This window comes from Panthera leo, chromosome E2, assembly GCF_018350215.1.
Source record: "Panthera leo isolate Ple1 chromosome E2, P.leo_Ple1_pat1.1, whole genome shotgun sequence".
NCBI classification, from domain to species: domain Eukaryota; kingdom Metazoa; phylum Chordata; class Mammalia; order Carnivora; family Felidae; genus Panthera; species Panthera leo.
Window position 1 is genome coordinate 31,980,079 of NC_056693.1, and position 9,277 is coordinate 31,989,355.

General features: G+C 49.5%; 1 long non-coding RNA gene across 1 annotated transcript; it reads right to left on the minus strand.

The window, feature by feature from the left end:
* Positions 1-306: 306 nt before the first annotated feature.
* LOC122208650 lies at positions 307-4,342 on the minus strand. The gene is made up of 3 exons (XR_006197315.1): positions 4,109-4,342; positions 2,143-3,176; positions 307-2,041 (listed from the first exon to the last, which is right to left on the minus strand). It is a non-coding gene; the product is annotated as an uncharacterized LOC122208650 (long non-coding RNA).
* Between the last annotated feature and the right edge of the window lie 4,935 nt (positions 4,343-9,277).

Here is a 9,277-nt window from a genome sequence, read left to right on the forward strand (position 1 = left end):
TTTTTTTAAGTTTATTTATTTTTGGGAGAGAGAGAGAGACAGAGCAGGTGAGCAGGGGAGGGGCAGAGAGAGAGAGAGGGAGACAGCGAATCCCTAGCAGGCTCCAACGGTCAGCACAGAGCCCGACGTGGGGCTCGAACCCACGAAAGGCGAGATCATGGCCTGAGCTGAAACCACGAGTTAGATGCTTAACCGGCTGAGCCACCCAGGCGCCCTAGATCATTTTAAATTAGTCATTTTTCTTTCTTCCTTTCCTGGTTTTCTTTCTTTTTTTTTTTTTTTTTTTTTTTTTTGGCTTCGAGTCATATCAACGTTCTCTAAGGGCTAGTCTCCCAGTGCCCTAAGACACAGAACTGATGAAGAACCTTATCTAACTCAATTCCAAATATCTGGAACTGTTTCACTCAGGCCACCCTTGGAGAGGAACCGAAGATAAGAAACCAGTTTGGAGAATCTGTGAGGTCTGCCGAAGACCCATGGTTCTGAGACAGTCACCTGCACACGTCCGTGGCCCAGGAACCCCACAGCCACAGGCCAATGGCCAATGTGGGGTCCTGGAGGCCATGATCAAGGAAAAAAAAAAAACATTCACTAAATATCAAGGCAGGAAACACAAGGAGGAAACACCTAAAGAACAATTTTGAAAAACCGTTCAAAACTGGAAGGGGTTGCTGTGCAAGATGTCAATTTTGGAGAGCACGGCCGGATCTGTCGACACCGCCTTCCACCGACTAAGGATGTGTGCACACCGATGCCCACTCCTCTCTTACTTCTGAGATTCTCCTTCTCCGAAAGCCTCTGGCCACGTTTGCAGAAGACTCTGAAGCAGGGGTGAATTTCCAAAGCAGTTTTTTTCTGGTTAGCCTTCAATTAACCAGAAAATCAAATTAATTGTGCATGAAGTTCTATTTCCAGGACACAGGCTGACCCGTGGAATATGCAAATCTGGGTAAAAATAAGTCATGTTCAAGTGGGGGCTCTCTTGTGTTTGTTTTAGAGCGGGGAAGAATGGAAAAACAAGACAGTGAGGGCCCAGGGCCAAAGAAAATGCTATATTTAGACGTGAAGGGCTTTGTTTGGCCCCGATACCGGTGTAGACACAGCCAGTCAGGAACAAGGGGGCCATTCAATCAATCCACCTGACACGCTACTGTCGCCGGCCTGCGCGTTCCACGGGCACCGAGCTCAGAACCATCCTGAAAGGGGCTGTCGGCTGGGAGGCGGTAACAGCTGGTCCGTGGCAATTAACCGGCAGTTTCTGTTGCTGAAGGAGATTATTTTGGATGGCGTAAAGAGATTCAAATAAAAATGTCAACGTGCCCATTATGGATGAAAGTTAGAAAAACTTAAGTGGCCCCGAATTAATCACTATGTGACAGCGAGGCACGTAAATGAGTACCGAAAATCCTCCGCAGATCTATTTTCCTGCCTTTTTGGTAATCGTAAAGCAGCTTGCTGGGGGGTGTGGGGAGGGCATTTCTCGGCTACAACCTTAATTCATCTCGGAGTGAAGATTTAACGACAAAGTTACAAGCCCTTAAAGTAGCATTTATTGAGGGGCTAATGAGCGTCCCTAAGAACTCTGTGGAAAAAAGAAAAAAAATAGAGGCAGCCACCAAACATAAGAGGCCTTTGAAAATACCGAAGAGAGGGGAGTTCATTAGGCTTTTTTTTTTTTTTCTTCCCCTTTCTCAACAATGAAGATTTCTGCTGCCAAACCTTCAGGAGTAGGGTTGGTTTCCTTTCAAGTAATTGATGCGGATTTTGCTTCTGCACGGAGTCCAGACAAGCTCTCCAACGAGAAGCAGGAAATCACACCGTCAAAGGGAAACTGTGCATTCCTTCCTCCCTGGCTGGGTCGGCCCTCACAAACACTGGATTTATGCTGCCTTGCCAAACCGCCTCCGATTTCCATGCCCTCCCACGGCTAAGATAACGGATGCTGCCTTCGGCCTCTGCGAGCGGCACTTAGTTAAAACTCCAGCTACGCGGTAACAAAACCGGCTGCTGTCACCCCAAATCGAGCAAATGAGCTCCTGTCCTACAGCATAAAAGGTAAGAGAGTTATTGAATGTTCCCCGCGGGGAAGGCCCCATTCACCCTTGCCCTCTTCTGGCACCCCCCCCCCCCACCCCCCCGCACCTCCTGGAATCTTCTAGGCCCTCTTGCCTCCACTCCTCCTTCTGTCTCCGGGAGCACAGGAAGGAGTAGCTGGAGCCAGTCTGTTCTAAACAGATCAAGTTTTCTTAAGTCAGGGCTTTTCTTCTTTTTTTCAGTCAAAGTAGAAGTGGGAAGGAATGCTGTGAAGAAAATAGAAACTGGCAAAGCGCTTTAACTTCAAATATCTTCTGGTCAGTGCTGATGCACAGAACTATTGCTGTTCCCGGCAAGTAAATACAACTGAACAGTTCTGGGAAGTCGGGAAGAAACGGGGTGGGGGGGTGGGGAAGGGAGAGACCGGCCGCAAACCCCCAAATGTGAAACAGGTATCGTGACTTCTGCTCGCTCAAGTCGAAGAGAATCATGTTTTTTTGGAGCTATTATCCCCAAGGAGTCTCGAAAATGATCTGCAACATGCAGTGAAACTGACACGCTGAAAACATGCGTATTTAGGAAGTATTCCCGGCGTGGTTTGTACGTAGCCAAAACATTCTGTTTCTCTCAAGGGTAGAAAAGAAAGTCTGCGCTCCAACTGCCTCCATTTGGAGAACACATTTATTAAAATGCCATTTGCCGTGGCTGTGTTAATGCGCGATCCGGGAGACGTTTCCTATTTGTACGCTACACCCCTGCTTGCGAAGGTCTACACCCTGTGGCACAACACCGGCGCTTGAGGAGGCCAGATGGCTAATTCTGAAAGAACTGTCTGCTTGATATCACCCAGGAAAGACTCAGACTAATTCACCCCTCATTGGGGCATATGTCTGTAGGTCGGAGAACATCTCTTTAAACACAGTCACATCCTGAAGGCTGCGCGTCGTCCTTGTTTCTTCCGAAGTTGACAAAATTCGATTGGCCTCGTTTAAATGGATTTTTTTTTCAGTAGCATATAAGCAGTCCTCAGTTCCAAAAGGGAAGCTCGACTGGGGACTGCCGGCTAAGGTCACAAGGGAGAAAACACTCTTGCCGTCTGTCTTCGGGGCAACCGCGGCTAAGGCGGACGGTGTCTGGGGTCCCTAGTAGGGAGAATATTCATAGTGATTATATACAATCCGTTAGGATCGTAGCAGCTTTCACTTGTGTGCCAAACTGTAGAGTAACATTTGGCATCCACTTTTTCAGTGAAACCAAACAACACGATTTCAAGACGGCTAATAGGCACTGATCTACACTGACGACACTCCAAGAGCTCAGAGAGGTGAATTAACGCGCCAAGTTCACACGACTGGTCTATGGAAGAGGCAGAACTCAAACCGGAAGGGACCTGCACGCAAAGCTTTGTTCTTAAAAACGGTGCTGGTCTGCACCTTGCTCGGCTACCTGCATTCACACTTGGCTGACTTTGCAGTCACCCTTTCTTCTGTCCACTCAGGCCTGCCCAACATATAACCCTGTGCTCCAGAAGGGAGGCAGTGTACCCCTGGTCATTAAGAGTTGACGGGCTGGGGTCAGAATGCCTGGGTTTGAAACCTGGCTCTGTCATTTACCTACGGGGCGACCCTGGGCGTGCTTCCCGGCCTGTGAATGGGAATATGGGAGATTTCCACCTAATACGGTTGCTGTAAAAATAAAATGGGCGACAATATTTCAGTGTAGGATCGTTTTGGGTCCCTAGTGCCACCACGCAGTTAATGTGAGGGAGGGAAGGCAGGCAGGGAAAGAGGGAGTGGGAGGAAAAGAAGAAAAAAGAAACGAGAAGAAAGGAGGAAAGGACAGAGGAGAGGAGAGAGAAGGAAGAGAAAAGAAAAGAAAGGGAGGAAAAGGGAGACAGGTTGGAAGACAGACAAGAAAGAACAGGGGAAAGAAAGCTAGGAAGGAAAGAGGAAAGGAAAAGAAAGCGAGGTGAGGCCGAAAGGAAAGAAAGAAGGAAAGAGAAAAAGGGAGGGAGAGAGAGAGAGAGAAAGGGAAAAGAAAAGAACGTCAAAGGAAGGGGACGTGTTTTACTCACTGGGTCACCACGGAAGGAGGGCCATTACCCACAGGCCATGGTGGAGCGAAGGAACGAGCATCTCAAGGCCTCAGACAAGCCTAGTGGGCAGCCTCTCCCACTGTTCACCGACTCAACACCCTTAGCGGTAACCCTCTTCCTGCACAGCCTCGTCCCCCGCAAGCTCCGGAGGCGGTGCCAACGGCTTCCCAGCCTCGACGTCCTGCGGGGGTGAAACCGTCCTAGCCCAGCCTTCTCCGCGCGGGTCGGGTCACGTGACCACCCCCGAGCCAATCACCAAGACCCAAGGCACACCGCCTGCCGATCGGCTTTCTGGCCTCACGCGCTTCACCCTTGCTCAAGAACTGAGTCCCACGGACTGCAAGGTGGAAGAGGGAATGATTCCGTGGAGGGACTTGGGGTGCAGTTGCCCAGAGCAGAACGCACGTGGCAGCGGCAGGTTGCTGTCTACCGTGGGCGAAACTTGCCTGCTGAGAGCGTACCCCCCCCCCCCCCCCCCCCCCCCCGCCCCATCCTTGACGATCCCTTGTTTCGGTGTCGTTAGTGTGGTTCCGGGACTTGAGCGCTTGGGTTTGACTCTTGGCTTCATCGCTGACTAGCTGTGCGACCCTGGACGGGCTAATCCACCTGTCTCTGCCTCAGTTTCCCTTGTGAATGGGGTCAGCAATCTAGCTTTCTCACCGATGGGCAAGTACTACCGTGTTCGGCCTAATGTGAACGCGTACTCGGCACCCAACACATTTTCGCCGTTGGATATTCAAAGATGCTTTGGTGAGCACCTGGGAGGCACCAGACCGGCTTGGGTGGGTGGGACACACTGGCGAACAAGACGGAACGACGGCAGAACCTTCGACCTCCTAGACCTAACATTCTCGGGCGGAAAGAGGCCGTGCCCGAAAGAATGAGACAGTCCCACGGAAGTTAGGGAGAAGCGGTATGGAGAAAAGAAAGCAGGTCAGGGCGGAGGGGATTTCAAGAGCAGCGGTAGTGGGGGGCACGTAAGCCCAGATTTGGAGGGTGCGGTGAGTGAAGCCAATAGGATATGGTGGAGTGGGGGGTATTCCAAGAAGGGGGGGCAGGCAGCGCGGAGCCCCCAAGGTAGGAGCGTGCCTGGAGTTTCCGCAGCAAGGGGACCAAGGTGGCTGGACAAGAATGGCTGGCTGGACAAGGTGGCTGGACAAGAGAGGACAAGAACTGGGAGATGTGAGGGGCGAGGCAAGAGAGGAGATCAGGAAGGGCCCCGGGGGCACCCGGGGAAGACTCGGGATTTGCCTCTGAGGGAAGTGGGAGAGCGGATGTGACTTTCTTTGTGCAGGGCTTGTGGTGGCCGCTGTGTTGAATGCCCAGCAGCTCTGGCTATTATTGACTGACGATGTCTGCATTTCAGTTCCGCAGTTGAGAAAGCAAGGGCGCTGTAAACTCGTTGTAAGGATCGCGGGGGGATCCTCCCAGAGCCAACCCGCCAAGGGGGGCTGCCCGGCTCTTATCTGAAAAATCGGATGCTCCTCCAATGCAGTATGGGTGCCTTTTCTCTGCCGAGCCTTCCAAAGAAACAGGACCGAGGGCCGGGCAGGTTCTGGATGTGTTAGCCTCATTCGATATTGTAAATGACTCCGCCGGATTTCGTTACCTCACTCTGTGCTGGGTCAGGTTTGGACTTTCTTTGCAGAGACGAGAAGAAGAGAAGGTCCCCTAGTTAGAAGTGTAGGACAGAGGGACTGTTAACACCCGTTAGCCTTGCAGACAGTCCGGCCCACTGCACGTTTGGGACGGAAATCCGGTGGAGACGGCTCAGAGGAGAAAGATGCCCACTGAAATGCTTAGGCTCCTCGTCTCCCAGAAACCATTAAGGCGTCTCATTTGCAGTTTGTCTGCAATCTTTTGGGCTCCGTTGAAGCTTCCAGGTAGTGTCATCTGTTAAGGCTAATATGTTTTCCTACCTTTTGGTCTTTTTGAAACTTTGTGTTGTAAAGTATGCTATTTATACAGAAACGTGCACAGATCATATCGTACGGTTAGGTGAATTTTCCCCGAAGTGAACAGCCCGATGTAACCAACACCTGCGGCCCATAGAACATTGCCGGGACCTCCGAGACCCTTCCAGTAGAAACCATTATTCTGACTTCTAATATGATGGAATAGGTTGGGCTTGTTTTTGTTTTTTTTTTTTAACTTTATTTAAATGAAACCCTATATGAATTTTTGGATAGCTGTATGAAATCCTCTATTCACTTTATACAAATGAAATTCTACAGAACATCTTTTGTATTAACTTCTTTTGCTTCTGTCGTTTGTGAGATTCGTCCGTATTGCGGGGGGTAACGATAATTCATTGATTTTTATCGCTATGTTCCATTTTATGACTATACTACCGTTTCTATAGCCAACTAACTGACAGAATTTGGAGTTGTTTCTAATTTCTTACTATCATAAATAAAGCTGCTCCCTGTATCTTTTGGTGAACATCATTCATGCATTTCTCTTGGGTACATAAGGCCTAGGATGGAAACGTCTGGGCCATAGGGGGTACATATGCTTGGGGTGAGTACATTGTGCTGAGCCGTTTTTTCTAAGTGGTTCCACCAATTGGACCTCTCTCCACAGTGTGTGAGAGTCCCCACTTCGCCACATTCTGAACAACGCTGGCATTTTCTGATTAGCCATTCTGATATAAAGGGGTAGCTCACCTTTCGGGTTTGCAAACGATTATCTTGTCTTTCAACTATCAGACACTTTTTGGACTCCTCCTCTGTGCCGGGTTACTTCGGCAGACATCCGCACACACGTCACTTCGCACAGCGACCTTACCAGGCTCAAAGGCTTTATCGGACTTCCCAGGATCACGCACGTACGGTCTCGGTTCGGCCAGGACATGGGACTTTCAAACGCCAAACCCGGGAGAGCCCCCGAACACGAGGCTGGTTGATAATCCTACAGCTAAAAGACGCCAGAGCAAACATTTGGAGATTTCCTCACGTCAAGTTTTCTTCTCTACACATTACGCTCTCGCTGGTCCCTGGACCAGTGACATCAGCCTCGCTCGGGAGCCAGTAAGAAAGGCAGTAGCTGAGGCGCCGGCACAGACTGTCTGAATTCGAACTGGCCTTCCAGCAAGCTCCCCACGGGCTGTGTTTGTGCCCTCACAGTTTGCCAAGCACTGCTCTGTGCCAATAGCTCTCAAGCTTGGTTGCACTTAGGAGTCGCCTGGGGAGCTTTGCTGCTAACTGTGGCCCGGATCCCATCTCTGGAGGTTCTGATTTAGTTGGTCCGGGATGCGGCCTGGACAACGGGATTTTTCAAAGCCTCCTGGGCTGTCGCCAAGTTCGAGAACCGACACCGTCGTCTATGCTACACAACCTTGGATGGTATCCCTTTGTTGTAGTCTTTTCCGGATGTTATAAGCAAGTTTGCGATCACCTTTAGCGGCACAGTGGAAAGAATTTAAAGACTTAGGTCGTCGTCTCGTTAGACAACACCCTCCCAGGGTGAGGCGCCCGGCACGGGTCTTTGCTTTTTCCGCCCATCCTTCTACCCTTGAATGAAAACCCTACAGCTCCCTTACAGTTCGGCGTGTAACTCACCCTGAGTGGATCTGATGGCCCGAGGAAGAAGAATGAGGGCTCAGGCCCGTATAACAGGTCAGAACTCAGTCACACAGACACCCTCCAACACCCACGTGCTTGACAACACAGGCAAAACAGCCAGGTCACTGACCATTTCTTCTTTTCATCCCAGTGGTCTGAGCTCACGTAGCTGTGACCCACTTAAAGGCTGGTCCAGGCTCACAGCCCGTGGGCCACGGCGGCTCGGGGAAACGCTAGGCCCGAGATCCCGCCAGCCTTTGCTCGACAGACCCTGATGATTCCTTCATGGGGTAGTTTCCCGGACATGCCCTGGTTTTCGTGTAAGATGATAAGGCCTCTGTGGTCTTTCACGTGCGGACCAAAGACTTCTGGATACTCGGATGAAGAAATCCGGTCCCAGTGAGGGCAAAATATTTACATGTTGATTTAAGCTTGTCCGTGAAGTTGGGGGTAAGGAACACTTCCATCGAGAGAAGGGAGAAACAAAGAGTTCGGCACTGCAGTGGCCTTTCGATGGTACCTATTGAGGTAGAAGAGCTTCTTCCAGCACCTCCCCCCTTTCCCTTGGATGATTTTGGGGAATCCTCAAGTTCCTAGTACAAAAACAATTGATAGTGTGTTACCCTGTTGGGGTGTGTGTGTGTGTGTTTGGAGGGAGAGGGTCAGATACTACAACAGCTGTCTAAAAAGTAGAATCACATAGCTCATCTCAAAACACTTCCCTCTACCTACAAATGTTTCAATCTGTTACGTTGTAACATTATACAAAGGGATTTCCAATTTGACTTGTTATTTGCTCATATCTGCAAAGGTTAGTGCGTTCTGTTTCCAAATATTGCTTTGGAACAAAAGCTGTACTGTGGTAAGTTTTGTAAGATGCAGTATTTTGAAAAGGCTTATAAATGCTGAGAAAAAATATTCACAGAAGCATCTTCTGGGCTCTGGTAGGAGACGTTCTGGTGAGGCATCATTGTAATAATTAATAGATAGTTTTGTACCCGTATATACCCAGTGTGTATTCTATGATATTGGATAGTCCTAAGTGCTTTATATGTATTAGCATATTGATTTCCAAAGCCCGTTGGAACAAGTGTGTTGTTATTTGCCTTTCGCAAATTAAAAACGGGGTCCTGTAGTTGATAAGTGATGGAACCGGGATTCGACTCTAGGATGTCGTCTCGTGTCCCAGCGTGTGACTCCGTAGTTTTGGTCCTGGAAGTCCTGTGCCCTGGGCACCGCCTCAGTCCCAGGCATACCCGGACCATTCGTTTTCTCACCTGTAACACTAACCTCCTCCTGTATACAACTTCTTAGACTTGGGACGTATTCATCTTCTTGCAGTTCCAACACCACTGTCCGATCCAATAAGCATCTTCAACTATCCGCTGTGATCAAACAGCTCTTGGCCAGGTGCGGTGGAGACCCAGAAATAAATAAAGACATAAACCCTACTTTTTAAGTCACTCGTAAGTACCCTAAAGGGAAGGAAATGTATGTTATTTCATCAAGAAGTCATGCAGTATCTTCAGCATGGTACCTGTACAGACCCCAGATTTCGGTATCAATGTGTGTGTAACACAGATAT